Source organism: Euprymna scolopes, chromosome 20 (assembly GCF_053919585.1).
Source record: "Euprymna scolopes isolate OS-2025 chromosome 20, ASM5391958v1, whole genome shotgun sequence".
Taxonomy (NCBI): domain Eukaryota; kingdom Metazoa; phylum Mollusca; class Cephalopoda; order Sepiida; family Sepiolidae; genus Euprymna; species Euprymna scolopes.
The window spans coordinates 25,857,693-25,881,600 of NC_136501.1; the positions used below are offsets into that span (position 1 = coordinate 25,857,693).

The 23,908-nt window shown below is 32.1% G+C and overlaps 1 protein-coding gene and 1 long non-coding RNA gene across 6 annotated transcripts in view; one reads left to right on the top strand and one right to left on the bottom strand.

Moving 5' to 3' along the window:
- The window catches only part of LOC145241375 (uncharacterized), a 101,677-nt gene that overhangs the window by 18,073 nt on the left and 59,696 nt on the right, over positions 1–23,908 (top strand). The gene's annotated exons all lie outside the window — the stretch shown is intronic.
- LOC145241374 (uncharacterized) lies at positions 8,476–22,926 on the bottom strand. Its single transcript, XR_013862542.1, has 3 exons — positions 22,811–22,926; positions 13,582–13,819; positions 8,476–10,736 (listed from the first exon to the last, which is right to left on the bottom strand). It is a non-coding gene; the product is annotated as an uncharacterized LOC145241374 (long non-coding RNA).

The window sequence follows — 23,908 nt, forward strand, 5'->3', positions numbered from 1 at the left end:
CCCCCCAAAAAAAAAACAAAAGACAAACAAAAGTATGAATACTTTCATGACCTTCCAAATTGGAAAAGAATTTAAAAGCATTAAAACTGTCAAATAGAAAGCCATTTTGGGCTTTAAGATTCTTAGCAAATCTTTATATATTAAAGGTTTTGGAAGCTATTTATATTCAATAACAATATTACTAATTCAATGACCAAGCAGTACTGTTATTAAATTTAACTTTCAAAATTCAAAATCCTATTTTAAAATAAGAAAGACAATATATCTACACGTTAATAATTTATTAATGCAAAATTAATGCTTTTTATTTTATGTGTTGGCCATCATGAAAATATGTAAAATTCATCATTTCCCCTCAAAAAAATATTGTTCTGAAATCTGTTCTCAGAATTATATTATTTATTTTGTAATGAACTCATAATTTGTCACATGTTTGTTTGCAGTAAATCAATTGAAAATGCTAATTTCCATCCATCCATAGCCCTTGAGCCCCTGGAGGGGCATAGGTTATCTTCAACTTTTTGTAGATGTTTTTGTAGCGAGGAGTTCTTTTTACAGGGTGAGGGTGCTGGCCCCACACCCAACCTTCCCAGAAGGTACATACAGTGCCTAGCCTTCCCAAATGGTCACCCATCTGGTACTGGCCATGCTCAACATTGCTTAACTTCGGTGATCTGGTGAGAACCGGTGTGTCAATGTGATTGTGCCATACAAAATGGTGATTTGAATGAGTATTAAATTCCCGTGAAATTTTCTAATGTGGTATGGGAAGTTATCATGGACAGAAAGCCCAATTCTTGCAAGATAAGCACTGAAAGTTAAATTAGGAGCAACAACTTTTGAAGCAAAGGAAAAACAATAGTGTATATTAATTTCACCATTAGCTTAGTTGAGCAGATAATAAAGAATGATATACAACAGAAAATAGTGAATATACAGAATGTGAAGCTTGAGTGTGTTTTCGTGAAAATTTAATGAAGATTGTTTGCATGCTTTGGTCTGTAAATTCTGGCTCTTTTCGTCAGGGATAAAATGGCTTTTGTTTCTAGGGACGGTCAAAATGTAGTCAAGCCTACTTTAGCCAAAATAAAAAAAAAAGAAAACTGGAAAGAGAGAAATGACTGTCTTCTGTCAGCTTTATTATGATTCAGTGACCCTACCTTCTTGGGCAAGGTTTATCAGAGAAAGGAGAGGAAAAAGAGGGTTCATTGTTTTCTGTTGCAATGTAGTAAACTGATATCCAGAATAGGGACCAGAGCCTAAGGTGTTTGGGTTCATATAAGCTGGTTCATGTGACCGCCTAAGGGTGCAGTGATTAGGTTACCTTTTCGTCAGTTCATATGATCTTTGAAGAGATAAAGAACTATTTACCAATCTATGAGCGTATTATAAATCGCAATTGTGTCCAATTATGTCTGTCAGTCATGCTTAAGTTAATTTTATTTTGATCTGCCATGCATAAGTTTTAAGTAGCATTTTTAAATGCATCCATGCATCTCTATAAGACTTTGTCAGTTGGTTATGCATTTTCATCATTAACCCAGCAGCTTAAGTTTTAAGTAAATTGTCTCCAAAGATCTTTATTCATAGAAAAGCACCACTCAAATGCATATTCAATGAAATCATTATAATGATCTATTCTATGCTCTACAACTGTTTTCTTGCAGAAGATATTGCTAGTTTTTCTTTGTTCTATTGTTAATTTCATGATGCTTGATTGGGTTTCAGTCCCTGGTTTTTCCTTGTCAAATATTCACAGCATGAACTTGCCTTTCTGCTACGACTGCAAAGAACTTTTCTTCTGCTATATGCCTAACAGCAAACGGAATTTCTCTGAATTATTTTTCTTTACAAATCTCCTATTTGTTGGATTGCTTTCATGTGGGTTATGACATAATCATCTTTAAATCCAATGTAAACAAATACTTGTAAAACTGTCTTCATAAATAATCAAATTAGATAAAAATGGATGCAAACAGATAACAATATTATTGCAGAATCCTTATTAAATACAGAATGATACCACTATTGGATTCCTTGTGAAAATTGATCTTAGTATAGGATTTGTTTTCAATTGCATTCGCAGACATCACATTTATATTATAGATCAGCAGGTGGTGCCCGACCTTGCCAGGTCATAAAATATGCTTAACTATATTTTAATTTGTGCAGATTTTGTATTTAATATTACAGCGCCAAATCTCTATTGAATATTATATTATACCTTAATACATACTAGTGATTTCAGAAGTTTGACATAAAAATGACTTGGTGCCATCAGCTAGAATCAAAACCAAAACATTTAGTGCTTCAGCCGCATCTCCTACTGATGTAGCTATTAAGAGATAGATAAGAAAGGTTTAATATTAAACAACTTGAAGAAATGAACTAAATTTGGACATGTGCAGAAGTAAAAAGGGTTGGAAAGTTGAAATGAACAGTTTTCATTTTAACTTGCTGATATGTAGGATGGATGAATAATGTATACAAAGAAAGATTTTACTCATTATAAACAATTCTTGGTGCTTGATTACTATTTCTTGTTAATTTCAGTGTTATGTGACCGAGTTTATTCGTTAAATATTTATACACAGATACACACATATACATGCATATTACTGTTTTATTTCTATAGATTAAAAAACGTGTAGCCATTTTTGTCTTTATTATTTTAAGATTATATTGCAGATTAGGTTTATAAAACATTGCTTAAAAGTAAGCCTATTATAAATGATGACCCCATCCCATAGCCATTTGCTATTGATAGTTTTAAAAAGGGAAGATGGCTTATTAAATATTAACTCTAATTTATAAATGGTTGGCTTTCCTTTTTGTTTAACTGACAACTTGATGTAATTACAGTCGCATATAGCAATCAATTAATATATTAGATGCAAAATTTATTTTTTCTTGCAATGTAGATTATATTTTACACCAATAGATTGACCCAGTATTGCCAGGTATATAATACTCACATTGTTTAAATTTGTGTCTCCTGATTATTATTATACTACAAGTACATAATAAATTAGGTTCTTTAAAATCTTGTACAATTTTGAAATTCATAAAAGAATATTAACTACCTAGCAAGCATTGTCGAGTCTTTTTGCTGTTCTTTATTTTTTCTATTTAATTCATTTGTTCTAAATAGAATTTTCAAAGTTAGAATTAATTTTATGGTATCACTTGACTATTAAATTATCACTTGAACCAAATTTTTATAAAACTATAACTATTTGTATAAACTTTGACCAATTTTTATGGTAATGTTTTATTTATAAACTTTCTAACTAGGATTAGGGTTCATAATATTGGAACACTCTTTGAACCCTTTAATAAATACAAATTTAAAATCCTTAAATACTATAGATCAATTTTAGTGAACATTTCTGAACTTGCTGAACTGTTTACCTTAAATAATTGAAATATGTTAACATTTTTCAGAATCAACGTAATCTTGTAATTTAACTGCAGTTCACATCTCATTTTGTTGCCTTCCACCACGTCAATATTATTGTTTACATATGTATTTCCTATAATGTTTTGGTCCTGGATATGACCTTAAACTATATCCAGTGGTGAGGCCCCAGCTTGCAGGCTTTGGGGAGTGTGGAGCCACCCCTTAATTACCATTGCTCCCAGGTCCACTCTGACCCGGAGTGGTGGTACCTGTTAAGGTCCCAACTATGGGTTAAATAGAAACCGACGTGAAAACAACAAATATATTCTATTAAAAAAATTTTTCTTCAAAATCTTTGGATTCGGCATTAAATAATCCGGAAAGGAGTTGATATGCCGTAAAACAAAAACAACCAACCAACCAACCTAATGTTTTTTTATAATGTTACTTTTAAGTAATGCAATAAAAAAAAAAAAATTAACATTTAATTTTATTTTGAAAAAGGTTTAATAGTTTGGTTTACGTCGCTCTGTTGACTGTGGAACCCTTTGGAAGGTCATGCATGCTGATGACGTGCCCCCAAATTGTTCAACCTAATCAAAGTCTACTATCCACACTAAAGTCCGTGTATATGGTAAAGAGTCATACTTCTTTGACATTCACTCTGGGGTCCGACAAGGATGTGTTCTCTTGTCTACACTTTTAAACTACACAGGATTCAATCCCTCCAAAAATCTCTCCCTGCCTTTGTTGGTTTTGCTACGCTCTTTAATGACGCAGGTGACTTCATCCATGAAGTCATCGATACAGCACCACCACTAGGCTGGAAAAATGGAAGAAACGTTTGGGTGACCAACTCAAAACCTAGCTCAGGATAATGAAGCAAGATGTTGAACTGATTCTGGGCCCTCACCATTACATAGTCTGTTGCTAGAACTGTAAATGGCTTGCACTCATAACAGAAGCAACCTTGGATCACTATGTCTGGTCTGTCAGTTAATGTTTGGAGCATGGTAAACTTGTTGGAAAGAGCCGGCCCAACCGACCTAGTGTGAAGGCTTTAACCATGACGTTGCTATGGTTACTATTACTGTTATTAACAATACACATATAAGAAGAAAGTTGTAAAAGACTATATCTATTACTACTGGAGATTTAATATCTGTCTGAAGTCAAAACTATACTATTACTCCCTTTTAATGCTTAATTCAGTTTACAATACTATTTCAGACTAATGTACTATCTTTTAATATGCAAGTTGAGAAAGTGGTCGTATAGTATCTTTTTTTTTTGTTTATATGATATCATCCTCCCAAGAATGACTTCCTTTTTAGGACGAGGGAGCTATGTAATATGGTTGTTCATCATGATACAATCTTCCAGGGATTACCTGAAGAATGGTAATGTAGTATTTGCTTTTTGCCATGACTCCATTCTCCCAGACCTTACATCCTTCTCTTGGAGTCAGAAGCACAGCATGTTTGTTTTGTCATATGTACTAGCAGAAATATGTGACAAGGGAACATATGTTTGCTAGTATTAATAAAATATGTAAATTTATCTGAAGCAAATTAGCCTAAACTTACCTAAAACAAGAAAATATGTTAGACTTGAGGGGATTCCCAACTGGATGTTAATTGTTGACCGTCAAACACAAAATGTTTAAAAACATTGGTGTGCAGCCAGGCTCCGCACAGTCTTCTGGTCAAAAAGAAAAAAGAGTTATCAAATAAATTTCTAGCTAATAAAGTTTCCACACCCAAAATAATAATATGGACAGTTAATTTTTTCAAGCCTATAGATGAATATAAAAACCCAGCTTTTTGTGAACCCAAGAAAGAAAAAAAGAAAAACATAGAAATCTGTACTGAGGAAAATCTACTTTCCCTGTAAGAGCCGAATACACCCATCCAACTTCTTCCCAAAAATCAGATGGAAGATATTTAAAAAAAAAAGTACATTAGCAAATATTTCTCTATAATACTTTTTTTCCTTTTATTTCCGCAAATTCAATTTGAAACCTTTCTTTCGAAGCTAATAAAAGTTTACTTTAAACGTTGAATGCATTTATCTACATGGAAGTTGACGGATTGTGTGTTTTGCTATTAAATTAAATGGCTCATAAAACATGCCATAGACTTGGGCTAATATTTTTAAATGCTTAATGATCAATCAATTTCTAAATATACTTAATTAAATGAATTATTTCTTTTTTTTTTTTTTTAAGTGCTTTCTTTTTAAAAGTTCTAAACTTAGTTAATTTTTATATATTGAGTTGTCCTTTTAAATAAACACTACTCATGTTTCACCATTACTGATAATCAAGATGTTACCTTACTGGCCACCTGACCCTCATTAACCTTTATCCTCGAGTGTCCTTCAGGTCTTGATAAACAGTGATTCCCCCTCCCCTCTCCTTATACACACACACACACACACACATATATATATCACACACAAATGAAATCCAAGAATTTAAAATCAATAATTAATGGTTAAAATAACTTTCTTTTTGTTTTTTTGTTTTAATCAATATGTTAATTAGCTATTCAATTCATTATTTGAAACACGATTTTGTTGCATATACAAATTGATCAAAGTATTTAACTATGCTGGATAGGTACTGTTGTATGTATGTCAGAGTGAGAGATATTTTTATTATGAAAGCAAATCAGAATAAGTAGCTGTCTTTTTAAATCTTGAAACAAACTGTAAAACAAAAAGTATATCAGTTCCAATATTTGACCTCTTTTTCTTCTTTTTTTAACAAGAATTTTTATATTCTTATACAATTAAAGCACATAAAAAAACAAATTTCTTTTTTGAATAATAGCATAAACCTTGGGCAGTTTTTCAAATGAAATCCAGCAAATTATTTTCAGCTGCTATTTATTTCTTTATAAAAAAGATTTCCTTTGTAACGTAATTTGATTAAAAGAAAACAAGAAAACCTCTGTCTTGTAGAGATGCTTCTCTTTATTAGATTTGAAACACACGAAAGTGTTTTGGTTGGGATGGGAAACAAATGTTATTGTAAGAATATTTAAGGCTCTAATCAAACCTCATCTCCAATTTTGTACAGGCATTCTGGATGCTAGTAGTGTATCCCTTTTCCTAACCAACAATGTCCAGTGAGTGATGTCATTGAATCTGGCTGTTCTAGGTCCCAGTCGGTCTTTAGCTGCTTGGCAGTCCCTCTGGCAAAATCCTCAGGTGTTGAAAGATCCTGTCTGGCAAATCACCATTCCGACACATTGCAAAAAGATAAAAAAAGGCTACTTGTCCTACACTGGTTGTCAGGTAACTGGGGAGCAAAGGTCATTTAAGCCCAAAAATTAAAGAATAACAGTTTGATGACTGGTCTTTGTGGATAAAATAATAATAATTATTATTTGTTAAAAAATTATACAGTCTGATTCTTTATGAGTCTTGCTTAGGCTCTTAATATTTGTCTGAGTGGCACTCTTTGTTAAAGTCTGGTCAATTTTCAAATTTAATAATTTCAACCCTAAATTCAAGGGTCAGTTTCTCAACAACATAGAATCGAGAGCAAGCAGAGTGGAGTCTGTCCAGTCCAGCATCTATCTCCCAAGTTCCTGATGCAATGCATAAAGGAACTTGGGAGATAGATGGAGAATTCGCTGGGGGATGACTTTGTCTCTCCTACTAGTAGAATTCAACTCCTAATTCTCAATAATACATTATCGTTCTAACTTTTTGCCACATTTACTGGTTCTAATATGCAAGGATCTGCCTTTCTGACACTGGAATGGTCAATGGATTTACAACACACCCTTCCTTTTTTTTTCTTCTTCTTCATAGGAATCGATCTATCATTGTTACTCTGACAAAGGGTGGGGACCCAAATTTGTAAAGACGGCCTCCAGATTTGTGACAATTACAATTCACCTCTGTTCAACCCGTTACCAATCTCAATCACGGTAATTTTAATTAACAATCATTGCAGTGAATGTCTATGACCTTTTCAGTTTTTAATAAGCAATTCTTTAAACACTTAACATAATTCAGAAAACTCGGTTAGCAGCATTAATGGCACCAATAGGTATGATTTTTGTCTATATTGGTATTTAGATGCTATTGTATTAATTTATTTATTGCGGACTATTATTCTCATCTTTATTAGTTGTTGTTTCACGATGTTTCGGCTAACTATTTCTCTGGCCTTCGTCAGGTGGTAACCGCAACTGATAGGAACTTTAAATCTCCTAACTGCATTCTCAGCAATCACTGCCATCCGTAGTTGTTGTCGTCTCACCACGTTTTTTGGCCAAGTAAACCTCTGGCCAGCTTTGAGTAGGATTGAAACCACTATCTTCAGACAATGCTCATCTGGAACCGTAGAGATTCAACGTCTCTATCAACTGCGCCACGGTCCTCGAAGGGCGATCAAAGTTGGATTTTTTTATCTTATAAATCCGCGTTTATTTATTATCTGATCTTCCCTGGTCGGGTCCATACCGAATGGTATATATATATTATTTTAATTGGAATTCATTGTTGAGATGAGTATTATTTATATTTATTTATTGCGGACTATTATTCTCATCTTTTATTAGTTGTTGTAAGACGACAACAACTACGGATGGCAGTGATTGCTGAGAATGCAGTTAGGAGATTCGAAGTTCCTATCCGTCGCAGTTACCACCTGACGAAGGAATAGTTGGCCGAAACGTCGTGAAACAACAACTAATAAAGATGAGAATAATAGTCCGCAATAAATAAATTAATATAAATAATACTCATCCAATTAAAATAATGAACATGCTATTGGTTACCCTTATGACTGATACCAGTTAGGTGCCTAATGTTTTTGTCTGGACATGATTCTCTGGTAGGCCACCCTCAATGTGAAAAATGTTAATTTCACATATCCTTGGAAAAGTTACTTTATTATCAAATTAATTCAGTTTTATTGTCCAGAAAATAATTAAAAGGTTTTCTTTGAAAAAAAAAAACAAAATATTTTTTATTAATCTCCTTTCTTTTATAACTTCTCCAAGCAATTAATACATGTCAACATTTTCTTTTTACCTTTTTTGGGGTGAGTGGGTGGGGGTGGGGGGGCTTTTTCTTTTTTCCTTTTCTTTTGTTTTCTACAGTCTGAATCTTAACGTTTGTGTCTGTAGTATATCAACCCTTCTTAATCCATCAAAAAATTGAGGATTTCAATTTTAAAAATAAGTCGGAATTCGTAGGTTTAACTACTTGAGAGAAATCCGAGAGGATGACTTAATTGAAAACTTGGCAAAGATTTGGCAAACTAAATTGACTACACAATTAGAATAATAAATATTTGGAACAAATGACGTAATTTAATTAAATAAAGCAGTAGTGTATAATATTAAGAATCCACTGAATGAATTAAAAATAAGAATTCTCAGGGTTTACCTAATACAATATTTAAAAGGATTTAATCTAACCTCATATTCTGTGTGTGTGTGTGTGTGTGTGTGTGTGTGTGTGTGTGTGTGTGTGTGTGTGTTTATTGTATCAGAATGTAAAAGTGATAGGTTTGTGTCTGAGAGTTAAGTAAAAACAGAGAGAGGTAGGCAGCTATCCCTGATAACGAAAACTCTTGATACAACATCTGCGGCAACTGTTGTTATCAAATGATGTAGATTTGCTTTTCTTTTGGGGTTAATGTGGCAGCTGCTTAGTTGAGTTGGTTTTGTTCAAAGCCTTTCTCACTTTCTCAGATATTGTTTAAATATTTTAAGGCTTTACTGTGATTTTATGACAAGCAAATAGTCAAGCAATTTGCTTTTTTTTTTTTTTTTTTTTTTTAAATTTTCATAAGTTAATGAACCTGACATTTTAATTAATGGTTTTAAATTTGATGCATTAAATGGAAAAATAATTTTTTTAATGTATTTTTTTTATTTATTTTTTTTTTTTTACATTAGCTGTATCTATTTCATTTTTTGTCTAGTACTATGTTTACCCCCTCCCCTTCCCAGTCATTTAACTTTTAGGTATGTTCACAATGGAAAACGATTGATGTCCGCATTAGTGATCTGGCTTTCTTTCCCTTGTTACATCCACTTATTAAGTGAAGTGTGATTGAGTTACAAATGCAATTGTCATCTTAAATTGACAACCTGACTTTTGACCGAAGTCTGACGTATTTAAATAGAGGAACAATTGCTTAATGATGCCTTCTGGAAATTGGTCACCAGTTGTATGACTGAATCATTGAAACTTCACAACTCTTAAGAAAGATCAGTTTTTTTTTTTCTACTAGAGTTTACATTTATAAGGCACCAAAATAGATACACAAATTAATTCTTCAATTTTAATTTTGATATTACATGTTATTTTTAAATATATACAGACAGTGCTATTAAAAAATATATTTAATAGCATAAACTTGTCAATTGCTTTAAGCCTTTAGAAATCCATTGATTATTATTTTTTAAGATTATAAAAACAAACGTTGAGAGAGATTTTAGAGAGGGATGCACAATAATCAAATAAATGACAGTCAATCGATATAAAAATATATACAATTTCTATTTATAATATATAAGCAACTTTTAAATAATCCATAAAGGCTAACTGCTGTGTTTTTGGTTAGAAAAATATATAGAACATTTGCATATCATTTGGGTATAAGGTTTTTAGTATCTGAACTTGGAGTTGAGCATTATTGAAATAAAATAGTATAAAATATGTTGTATCTGTATGAATATTAGGTTTATAATTGTAATTTCGAAAAAGGCATGAATACAACCATCCCTTCACTCATCTGTTAAATTTTTTTATTAGTAGTTTTCATTCTAAAGTGATGAAAATGATTATTAGTATATCACAAGTTATATACAGGTATTAAATACAAAATGAGGATTGACCTCATTTTTGTAAATGATTGTTAATATTCCTACAGTTTTCCTGACTTTAATATAACTAACTACTTGACTTTCTCTATTAATCAATCCAAATGTTTATTTGTGTGTGTGTGGGGGGGGGACTACCAAAAACTAACTAAATTCCTGCTCTTCAATCACTGTTATCTTGGACTGGATCCAATTTCAAGGAATTACTAAGATAAATGATCTCTGTTTTCTCAACTATTTTCGTTACAACACCACACTTTCTCTCTTTCTTGTACCTTTTAATACACCTGTGTTGTCAGGTTTACATTGTTATTGCACCTGCTCTCCCAATGTGAAACACAAAGTTGAGTATCCCCCCCCCCACACTTGGACAGTGTTTAAGAGTTTCAAGTTAAATATTTTTCTCATTTGCTCCTTGCTGCAGATTCTATCCAAACTTTCCAAAGATAACTGTCTCGTTGTCTCGATGATCCGATTATTTTCTAAAAAAGAAAAAAAAAAAAAAAAAAATGTTAATTAATCTCAAAAGAAGTTTGAAATAAAAATCGAAAATTCTGTTGTTTAATCTCATTTTTAAATATTCATTGGTAACTTTTTCTTTTGTAATCCTTCACTCTATATAAATACATATTGGTCTTTATTATTAAGATCTGTATGAATATTTATATACATGTGTTGTTTTTTTTTTGTTTTTTTTTTCTTATCAGTTTGTTCAAGCTGGGGATAGGGCATCCTACTGTATGCCAAACATTCACTTGCTAACTCAGATATTCCAACCGAGAGATCTTTTTAAGATTCTGACTTTCATTTTAAGTGCAATTGTTTAAATTTCTCTTGCACTTGTATATCTGCCAGGTAGTTTTTGAAATTCTTTTTCATGAGTCCAGTGACTCCTATAATTACTGGAATGATGGAGATCTTCCTAAAATTCCAGTTTCTTTTCATGTCGTACATAAAACCTTGGTATTTCATTATCTTTTCTCCTTTTAGCTCTGTTTAACCCAGCATCATTGGGGGCACTAACTTCTCCTAGGGTTGCTTCTTTATCCTTTTTTCCCCATATCACTATGTCAGGTTTTTTACATACGTACCTGTAGGGAGTCATAGTAGATTGTGTATGATTTATTTCCAACAGTTCTTTCCGACATATGTTCATAGGACTTGCTGCTTCATTCAATATTCAACATTTTACACATGAACCAGTGGAGATGTTTACACTATCGTATCTATACCAATATCCATCTAATCACTCAAAATTTATCGAGTAAAAGAATTGCCGGTAAACTATTTTTTAAGTATTTAAGAAAAAGGAAAAACAAATAGCAAGTCAGACACTCAACTCCCTCATTGAAATTAATTCAGACCAAAATCCTTTACATAATGAAACTTTTTCCCTTTCTATACCAATTGATGTTTTTTTTGTTTTTTACTTTCCAGTTTGAGACATTTTTTTTTTTTTGTGTCCACCCCCACCTCAATTGTGACATTATTTTATATGAATATTAATGCAAACACTGATGAAGCATTTTTTTCTTCACTTTTTAATGGAGATTTTACTAACAAAGAGCGTCCACTCATAACAGAAGAATATTTGGGTGCTTAAGATTTTATTAGAATATATTAAAAAATACCTTTTGTTAGAAAAAAATATTTTTATGGTAGATACAATATCAATATTTTCTTTCAATAGCTTTTCATAAACTTTTTCTTGAAAAATAAGAACAAATAAAACTAATGCTAAAACTGCCAAGGTTTTCATTGTCTAATTTCAAGAACAAAACTTGATTCATCAAACCTCTTTTTACATTTTTTGCATATCAACATTTCTGCAAAACTGCTTTAATATAAAATTCAAATTGAGAAATTGACTTTTACCATTTTGGTTTTATATATGACTAGCGAGGGATACCCGGCGTTGCCCGGGTGTTTGGAGGTGTGTGTGGAAACTCCGGGGTTGGGGGGGGGTTAAAAAAATGTTTTGATAGGTAAATATGAGGATCGAACCCGAACCGTTGAGGCAAAGTTGTAAATTAAAGTGTGAAAAAAAGAAGTGCGACGTTAACGATTGCCCCACCGCGAGATGCTAACGGAAACACGTTTGAATTTATTTAATTACTTGGATGTGGCAGGTGCCCGTTTTAATGAGTTAATGAGGTCAAGTTTCACTGTGGGATTTTTATTTTCCCAAGATGTTATAGGAAAAAGACTAACCCACATGCAGCGAGCGACAAATGTTGAATATTTATCTTCCCGAAATCGAGCAAATTAAATAGACAGGCGAGCTTCGTTGTTAACTGTGAGATATTACGATTTATATGTGATATAAAAAGTCTTAGAAAGTTGTGAAGCGAGCGATCGCTTCTCTGAAAAAAGCCTTTTGTAGACATACAGAAAAAGCGAACACACAAACATACATTTTCGCTTTTATATTTATAGACGAGCAGTGTGTTTTTTTTTTTTGCTGTCAAATAGGTTCCTATTTACTTGCCTCCCCACGAGGGCAGAGTTAGACACAATCATCATCATCATCATCATGACGGGCTCCTTGCCCGGACCGATGTGTCTCTTCCTCTCACACAAGGTCAGTTTTTAATGTGGGGAAAATCCAGCTCCCCAATCAGAAGAAAAATAAAAATTGCCTCAGTTTAGAAGGATTTCTCCTCTAATGATCGAGGACAGAAATGGTGAAGTGTAGTATCAGAACAGATACTAGTCAAATATGTTAAATTGAGAAAAAGGCTGTCTATGTAGTTGATGTCCCTGGCACTATTCTGATGTCAGAGATGTTCAAACTTTTTTTTTTTTTTACTATAGAGTCAATCACTTATCAAGACCCGGAAGTAACTTAATCAGGTGAAATTGATGGTGGTGGAAATTAGGTAGGAAATAATTATTTTAGAGGACGGTTCACTAAAATACATAATGTCTGTTTTTTTTTTTTGTTTTTTTTTTTAAAGAAATTATCCTCTCTTTCTTTTACCCCTCTTTCCATCTCTCCTTTCTTCCTTATTTTAATTATTTATACATTATTCCATCCATCTTACCACTACTCATTCATTTTTTGTGTGTACAATAACAAGCAAACAAAATAACAACATTAGTTTTAGTAGTGTGTGTGTGTGTTTGGAGGTGTATGGTGAGCAAAAAAAAAGTTATAGTAGGCAGACAGGCAGGCTCGAACCTGTGACATGAAGGCGGAAAAGAAAGTGGAGGTGTGTGTAAGGGTGTTGGTTGAGCAAAAAAAGAGGAAAATTGCAAGCGCAAATAAAATTTTAAAAAAACATGCAACGTGCCAGAGGAAAAAGAAGTGAAAAAAAACTATCTTACGATGTGTCTACCATGGTTGTGACGTCACGGGTGGTCGAAATAGCGCCTTTTCTGCAACGTCATGTGACCAAGGGCTGAATGACTTGCAAAAAATGTCAGTAGAAAAAAAACAACCATCCCTGTAGAAAAGTGCCCAGTTGAGGTTGAAGGAATTAATGTTTTTGGTCAATTTTTCGATATTTGTCGGCCGAAGAGTCAAGCTTCAAAATGATACTGATCTCGTGAAAATCCGTCGAATCTGTCAAAAGTTTTAGGCAAATATACAAACATACATACATTTAAACAGACAGGTGAGATTTATATTATAGATAACTATTTCATTTGATCACATTAATTAATATACAAAGATATAATTTTGTGCGTAAATTTTCAGTATTTACTTCAACACTGCTTGATACATACGTAGAGTTAGGTAGTAAGTTATGAAAGTATATATGGAAATTAAGCTACGCAGAATATTCCGCGTTTCATTCTCGTAAGAATTTGTCAGGCTTATGCATAAGCCTGACAAATTCTCACGGAACAAAAGAAATACATTGTGTAATAAAACATATCCTGTGATATATGGTTGTCTTGGTTATTGTGGAATTTAATTATTATAGTAAAAAAATAATTAAATATATATATATATATATATATATATATATATATATATATAAAATATTTGAAATCTGGATCATTCTTTGCTTCTTCGATCATCTGTAAACAATAAAATAACAAATTGATCGATCTTTGAATTTCATGTTTTATTCAATGCTTTTTAATTGTACCATGCATTCAACTTGCATTTCTACAGGCCATGCAATTATGTCAAGGGAATAGAGGTGGCAGATGATGAGGAAAAGGGAGTTGGATATAGATGAAGAATCTGATAAAAATGTGTGCAGTATGACTCAAAATAGAGGAATTCTCGGTTAAGACGACTTTATTTTATTTCCCGGACGGAACTTGATGCACTCGGTAAACATAGAGGTGGGGTGAAATATTGCAACCAATTCAAAAAAAAAGAAGAAGAATATTACAATAATAGAATTATATAAAGACTTGTCTTTTTTTTATTGCAATGGATTGACTATGTTTAGAGAGAAGGGAAAGTGATGACATCACAAGATTGTATAAATATTCTAAAATTTAATAATGTATAACAAATATTGATCCAATGCATTCATGGTGGTCTTGTATTCTGTAAAATGTAGATGTTCAGTATGTGTTAAGTGCATGTACTCATTATTGTGTGACATTTCTAAATTATGAACTTGGAGTCATACCTATTATTGCCTGGAAATGAACAGTGAAACTTGGTTTCACCTGCTCTCAACCCTGAATCCATATAATATATAGCCTGAGGAGTCCTAGAGTGGATGAAACGCGGAATATTCAGTGTAGCTTAATCGCCATATATATTTTATAAATTACTAATATATATATATAGTGTGTGTGTGTATTTTCACCCCCCCTCCTGATTTTCAAGTAAAACATTGTCTTTTCTGTCCATTGTGAACACAAATCTCATGATATTGTAAAAAAAAAAAAAAAAAATCTTAATATAAAATAGAATAGCACCTTTTATTTTATTTTATTTTTTTTTTGTAAGAATTTCTAAAAGTTCCTTCTATTTTTATGTGATTTTATTTTGATTTTAAATAAGTACTTGATTGATATAAAATAAATTAAAAAATGTAATGTGTATTTATCAAAGTAATGTATAAGCAAGAAAACACACATGATGTATTATTTGGAAGTTTTATTAATATAGAGATTAATCCCTTGCTGGATATTCCCCAAGATATCTTATAATTAAAAAAATATATTTGTTTATATATATTTTTCTTTTTGCAGAGAAAGGTGCCAGATAATGAAAAAAGAAAAACAAAAAAACTTTTACAAAATAAACTAGTAACATGTCTGGTAGGTTTCCTAGCTTGCTGAAACGTTCTGACATGTACTTGAGTTACAGTTTGATATCACTGATAGTGAAGGGCAGCAGTGCTATTTTTATTGTTAATTTCACTTGGAGCTTTCATTTTAATTTAATTTGTTCACTTAAGTATTTTAAGGTGAATGATGTAAATAAGACAGGAGGGGGGTATAGTATGAATGATTATTATCAGGAAAAAATAGACTTGAAAATAAATGATGTCATAAAGAATGAATGGTAGCTTTTTAATTTTTATATATTTTTTGATATAACAAATACTCGAGTCATAGGGGGGGGGGTCTAGTAGATTATAAAGATCAATGTTCTCTATATAAAATTTATAATTTGTTTTATTGGTAACAAGTAGAAATCTTAATCACTTAAAACAGGGATATCTATACTTATTTTAACTTGCATTCGTTTAAGAAATGTTTATAACACAAATTTTGTTGATTTAAGCAAAAGGTTGCTCAATTTCATTTAAAATAATTTTCTACATAAATTCAAAATAAACTATTGTTTACTTCGTCAATTGTAAAAGTTTTCATTCTAAGTGTAGAGATTGGGATGATTAGATGCTTGTTAAGTATAGCCATTTTGAAATAATGATGCTGCGTCTGTATTCATTTGATTCTTTTAGATGAAAAAGAAAGGGGATCACCAGGTCTTAGTTAAAAACAAACATCTTTACCATTTATATTAACTTTATTTAAGTTCCATCAACACAGAAAATCAGGAATATAAGACAGGTTAGTCTGGTCAGTGGACATGTACTAGAGAATTGAGTTATAGGGATTCATTTCGTCTAGTCAAGTAGTTGCTAGAGACGAGGCAAATAATATAACATCTGATGAAGTTGGCATATCTCAACTCTAACTGTTCATATTTAGGCACAAAACGATTTTAGTGTTTCATTTTACTTTAGTTGAAATTCTCAAAAATCAAGAGGCCCCTTTTCTTCAGCTAACATTTGATCTCTCTATGAGATACATAGATATTTGAATATTCTATTAAAGTTCTCGGTACTTGTGCATTTAACAAACCAGACGTAACTCAGCATTTGCTTGGCTTTGTCCGGCGCTGCGCGCTTAGTTTCAACTCGACACACGTCGAGTAGCAGACAAAAATTTCAATATGAGCGTTCGAGACAGCGCCGACTAGGACTCTCCAGTGCGAATGTGGGTTGCAGTCATGCCACACAATTGTGGATTGGAAAAATTTCCTGTGAGATATATGCCGAGATTACTTTCTCAGGAATTCCCAGCAGATAGGTGGCCCAGGCCACCCATATGGTCGAAATCGATGAGTCTGTCTTCATCAATCGCCAGAAGCCTGACGTCAGTAGACGTCTAACACCGGTCTCTGGGTCTTCGTTGGATATGCTGACCACGCCGAAAAGGAGGGTTTTTTGGTTAACGTACCAAATAAGAATGCCGAAACCTTTCTTCCACTAATAAAAAAATTCTGCCGGGGATCACAGTCGTATCAGACTGTTGGAGGGCTTACAGCAAAGTGGGAGGAGAGGAGGGGTATCACCATTTAACGGTGAACCACCACCACAGCCTTAACTTTGTAGATCCCGTAACACAGGCAACAACAAATCATGTAGAGCATGGAGGGAAGCAAACAGTGCAATAACCGAGAATGTGGAACCAACCGAGAGCTTTTGGACACATATCTTTTAGAGTTAATGGGGAGACAAAAGTTTGGTAGGCAGCCATGTTAACCCACATCGCCGAAAGCTACCCGGTTGGTAAGGAGCTTCCTATCACATTCTCGATCTCATCTCCATTCACTTTGTCGTCTGATGCCCTCCAAAAGTCTGAGGAAAATACATCCTCCTGAGAAAATATGTTCCTGGCAAAAAACCCCACAAAATCCTGGTTAAAAAAAAAAATTTGTTCCTTTCCTTTTTCTTATGATTTTTTCTTTTTTTTGCGTAAATAGTTGAAAAAAAAGTTTCATAATAAACACAATTACTATTATTTGTTTAAACAAAACAAAAAATTATCCTACAAATATCATTTCTGTTGGTTATTTTATGTAAATAGTTGAAAAAAAAAAAGTTTCATTAAAAAAATAATTACTAACTATTATTTGTTTACAAAAAATGTTTTATATGTATTTATTTTGCAAACAGAAAACAATTTCAAACAATAATAATAATAATAATAAAAAAAAAAGCATAAATGAACCATAGGTTTTTGCTTTTTATTTATTTTTGAATGTTTTTACATTTACAATTTCAATTTACAGTTATTTTGTAGCGTTGTTTTTATTTTATCGGCAACACTCGGTTTTATCCGGCTGTTGATGTCATGCGCCGGACAAATGCTGAGTCACGTCTGGTTCGTTAAATGCACAAGTACCCTTTACATCTCAAACACTGAATTAGTAAAGAATTTGAGAATATAATTTTCCTCTCCCCAATTGACTATTTTAAATATATAATAGTATGTATTTCTTTTGGTCTTATTGGATTTCAGGACAAGAATTCATCTAGTCTGGTGGAGTAGCCAGCTTCATGTTACCTCAAGTGCTATATTAGAGAAAGTGCACCCAAGCAAAAGCCAGTTGGCCATAGTGAGATTTTATTTGTGCTTTGAATACCGTGTTATTTTGAATATTTAATCAGCGTTTACTTTCAGGGAAAGTATCTTCATGCTAGGTTGTCCTGACAAACCTCTATGCAGAGAGACTGTTAGACACTTGAGGATAATATCTAATAGGCATTAAAGTTCTCCCCTCTTTGTTTAATTTCAGCAGAAATGCGAAAAGATATGCATTTGCAAAGTGTTCTCATCACCCAACATATCAATACATTAGTCTAAACATGTCCGTGTTATCCAACTGAACCATGTACAAATCACTATGCAAATACAAAAGAAGATAGTTGATATGTGTAACGGCTACACATGCAACCTCCATCGTACATGTTTTTGTTAGAGTCTAACGGACTCATCCCATTCTCCTCCTTACAATATTTTTACAATGTCTTAAGATTAGTTTTATTCATTTTTATTTAAAAAGTAATTTAAAAACAAATTATTTCTTATTTCTCATAAAACACATCAAATTTCATTTTTTCACCTTTTTAAAAAAATTTTTTTATTTAAATGAATATACATATACATCATCAACATTCTGATCCACATCTGGCACCAATTGAAATGAATGGCTCTCGTCTTCAGGAGGCCTCAAGTTTTGACAAGCTTCTGGGCTTGACCGTTACTCCTGATCTTAAATGGAACACGTACATCAAATCTGTTGCCAAGACCGCTGGAAAAATGGTGGGATCTTTCTATCGATCTAGTAGATATCTCACTGCTGATGCAATTCTCTATCTATATAAGAGCCAGGTACGTCCAAGGATGGAATACTGTTGCAACATCTGGGCAGGAGCTGCTAGAAAGGACTTGTCCTGCCTCGATAGAGTTCAAAATAGACTTCGTAGCCTCGTAGGAGATGTCCTTTTCTCTTCCCTGCATGCAACCTCTATTTCACAGAAGAGATGTTGCGAGTTTGTCTCTGATGTATCGTTATTTTCATGGAAAGTGTTCGACTGAGCTTCAGTCTATGGTCCCCCCTCCCCAAACTTTCACACGAAACACTCGTTTAGCTGAAAACACTATCAATAATTCCCCCCACTCTTTATCTGTGCCTAAACCTAAACGTAGATTCCATGAACAAAGCTTCTTTCTTAGAACTGCGTGCCTGTGGAACTCTCTTCCGTTTTCCTGCTTTCCGGCTGACTACAATATGGTTGTCTTCAAGTCTAACGTAAATAAGTTTTTGATGAGCCGTTCCAAAGAAGTTAACAAATTTACCGAATTGTCATTACTAATGATTACTATATTGTCCAATTTCTACTGTACACTCTTTAACCCTTATCGTCGAGTGGCCTCTTAGCCTTGATAATGTGGTGATGCCTGTGTAAAAAAAAAAAAAATAAAAATAAAAAAAAAAAAAAGATATTTATGAGAGAAACTCTTTTTCTTTTTACTTCTAGTTTAAAGAAAATGTTAAACTTCTGGCAGAAGGTATAAAATTATAGATGCCAAAATTTGGAAAAACTTGAATCAGTGTTTGATCCCATCAATAAGATTTAATATTTTCCTCACTAATCATGTCAGCTCTGTTTTCAGAGTTTTCATTAACGCAGATTTTTACTTGTTTTGAAGTATTATAAATATTAAGTTTGAATTTTATATATAATACTAAGAATATAAGTCAGTTCTAAGAGTGCATGCTGCCTCCAACTGACAACTTGAAGATGATCCAAAATCTTATCTGGGCTTTACTTCTATGAAGTATTCCCAAAGTTATATCATGGCAGTGTTTATAACTCTGAAATTATCTGATTAGGTTAAAATTTTCCATAGTGGTTATACTGTTATCAAAGTACGTCAGATCCATGCATCAAACTTAGAAAGTTAAACTTCCATCAAAATTTTGAACATGACTTTTCAAGGTCAGAAGTCAAGGTCACATGAGATGCACGACTTCATTGGTTATAATAGGGACCAGTAGCAAGTGTCTATGATGAATACAATTGGAGTTAGTACCAACGGTGTGACCTTCACCTTTTCCTGGTCTTGACATCCCAGAATAAAGTAAGTTTTAAATTTCACAGTTTGATGATGATTGGTCAGATGATGTGGATACTAGACTGTACACAAACTCAACCAAAAACATAACTTCCTTTGCAGAGGTAACAAATGCTAAAATTTGCACTTTTTAGGAATTCATTAAAACATTTCTAAATGAATATATTTTGATTTGGGTTCAGAGTGGGGTGGTGTCCCAATTGCATTTTTCTGATCGATTATACATGAATATTTAACTGTCTGAGCACATTCCAAATAATTTATTTCCCTTTCATTTCTTTATGGAAAGGAATTTATAAATATCAGATTTCAAGGGATTTTTTTTTTTTTTTAATTGAGAAGAATGTAATTAACAATGAATATGTTCTCTGTTGAGAATATTCAAATGTTTTTTTCCCTTTGGGCAATATTTGACCTTAGAATTCCTTTCTATAAGCAGCCATTTATTTTCTACAACTTTTCAATTCAACTCTGTTTATTCACCACCACCACCCAGGAGATTAAAATGTAAAAATAGTGGCAAAATATCCACGTGATTTGTTTCATAATTAAAATCATAATAAACCATTTTTGGGTTTCATCTAGACTTCCCTCTATATTAAAAAAACAAAAATACAGAAAAATCTTTGTATGTACCCGTGACAAAATGAAAATATCCTATATCAAAAAAATCATGTAGATTGACCAAGTAGTTTCTATTTTTAAATAAAAATTCAAATTTTATGAGTAACAGATGACCAACTGTCTTGTCTGCCGTTTTGAAAACTATCTAAATTAAAATATAAAACAAAACGCAAAGGAAGATAACTCAATAATTCAAACTTACAAGATTTATGTTATCATGTCTGTGAATTTTCTATTAATCATTTAAAAATGATTTTCTTTATAAAAATAAAACTACTTGATCAATTTACATAATTTTTGGAATATGATATTTTTGTTTTGTTACTGGTATGTACATCATGCAGACTTTTCCTTTCTATTTAAATACATCTTTGGTATATATGGGTTGTGGAATTGCATTCATCTGCAAAAGATCTAGCTAATTTGCATATTCTTTTAAACATTCATTTTAATTAATTCCCTATGAGTTTTTTGGTTTTCTTATGGGATGATCATCTGTAGCTATTACGTATAATTCATGCAGATATACTACATGATTTATACTTTTTTTTTTTTTTTTTTTTTTTTACATCGGCATAATATTTGCGTAAAAAGGTTATAGTATACACAAACCTCTTTCTATATATATATTTATGTATGCATATATATATATATTTGTTTAAAAATGTTGCATACCAAACTTCTGTCAGTTTTTGGTCTACAGACATGAAACTTCATATATAGGGTATTCAAACCCATGCAAAACTTTATATTTGGGTTTTAGCTGGGGAAAATCGATGCAAAAGTGTGAAAATTAAAGAAATGGAATTTGCTAGGTGAAGGTTGAACAATGACATTACAAATATGCATGCGTAATGTAATAGCTATTGGTTCATGTTTTAATTTTTAGCCTTGCAGCAAGCATGTCTTTATAGCTCAGGTATTAATGTCAAAGAAAAAACTAAATTGCAAGCTAAATATTTTGGTTTTGATTCTCAGTAGTGGCGCACGAGTCATTTTTTTTTTCTTTTAATTTTTTAAATCATTATTATATATTGGATCCAATATAATAAATAAAAAATTGGCATTAATCAAAATATCGTATTTAAGCGTATTTTACAACCGGGCAATGCTGGGTGGCTTGCTAGTATGTGTGTGTGTGTGTGTGTATATATATATATGTGTATATATATATATATGTATGTGTATATATATATATATATATATATATATTAGTTTTATTATCTTTGACTTAGTAAACAGAGAGAGAAAAATGGGGTGACAGAAGTGATGGTGATAGCATATAAGAGTGGTGAGCCAAACAAATATAAATAACTACCTCAAAACTAAGGAATATTTTAACATGTATTTTGTGTAATTAAACTATACATTTTTAATTATACAAAATATTAAAATATGCCTGTTTTATTTTACTATGTAAGCGGCAGAGAAACAGCAAGTAGAAAGAGATTAAAAAAAAATTAAACTGGCTTTTTAAACTTGCTTTTAAACATTTAAATCTCACTCAAGTTTAATGAGTGACCTGACAAGTCACTTGTTTTGTGTGTATGTATGTATGAGATATATATATAGTGTGTGTGTGTGTGTGACCTTGTCTGTGTACAGAACGGTTTCTATCAAGCTACTGTGTCAATGTTTGGTCTACACACTTTTTATATATATATATATATATATATATATATATATATATATATATATATATATATATATATAGTGAATTCAAACCTGTGGAACAAATTCGAAATAGTGTAAAGCCGGTAAAAATAGCTGCAAAAGGGGAAAGTGTAAGTTGACTAAATGAATTACTTCTATGCATGTGCAAATATACATTTATACCTTTTAACAATGTTGTTTTTAAGTTTTTATACACACGTGGACTTAGCTCAGATAGTAACAAATAATGCTGGAGAGATATATACATATGCAAATTTCAAAATTTAATGGTTTGAAGACCAAAATAAGTGCAACTTTTTTTTTTTTTTGATAAACAAACATATCTATTCATTAAAATTAAAATCGCTATTTCAATTCATAACAGAATCTTTATCAGGAAATATAAGTTTTTTTTCTTTTTACGTACCATGATGGTGGTGGAGATGATGCTTGGCATGTTTTCCTTCTGGTGTTGGTGAAGAGTAATGTTCAAATGTCTGATATAGTAGAAAACGCTGGTCTAACATGTATTGTTAAGTGATAAACCATAAAACTTTTAATTTTGCATTCTATATCAAGAGTGTTTTTATACAGTAGACTTTTTATCACTCATATTAATATGCACACACACACACACACACACACACAGCTACCCGGCATTGTTGGGGGGGGGGGAGGTAAGTGTCACAAAACCTTTTTCCCTCTTCCCCTTCCCAACCCCTTCTTTGCTCAAACTATTTCTCTTTCTGGACATAAGCACATACATAACTCAAGTTGGTATAAGAGAAATAGATGTGAAAAAAAAAAAAATCGGTTACTTCTTTTTACACACTAACATTAAAAGATGTGTGTACGTTTTAGGAACATTTTAATGCCCATTTCATCCCCAAATAATGATTTAAAAAAAATTTTTGTTTAAAGGTATTATACATCCGGGGTTACACTGATAAAAAACATTGTGGGTGCTGTGTATTTCTCAAGTTTTAACTGGATATAGACGTTTGTCTTTTATATAATAAGATTAGGGTGTGTGTGTATATGAGAGTTGGGTGGTGATCGAAATGAGTTGACACATCTAAAATAAGATAAGTCTATTCAATCTGCACATTTATTAGCAGAAATATTGTTTCATACTGAAAAGTGATCACCCGACTGATGGAGAAAGTCTCATGTACAGATGCAAAATGCATCTAAATAAGCGAAAAAAAAAACAAAACAAATCAAAGGGAAATGTTAACACACCATACAAAATGATTCATCTTAAAATTGTAACTTCTAATTGAAAACGACAGCATTGGTGATGGGTGCGAAAGAGCTGAGCATATCTTCTATGAACTTGCAACTATCAATTTATGTTGTATTTTACCAGCACCAGTTTTTCATCTAAACTTGAAGGTACTTTTAACAATTCTTAAAAAAAATAAAACCTACTTCAATTATCCGCTTACTGAAGTTTTCCATTTAAATTAATGTTGACTACAAAGGTTAGAATTCTCATTTTAACAGACTTAAAACTAAATAAAAT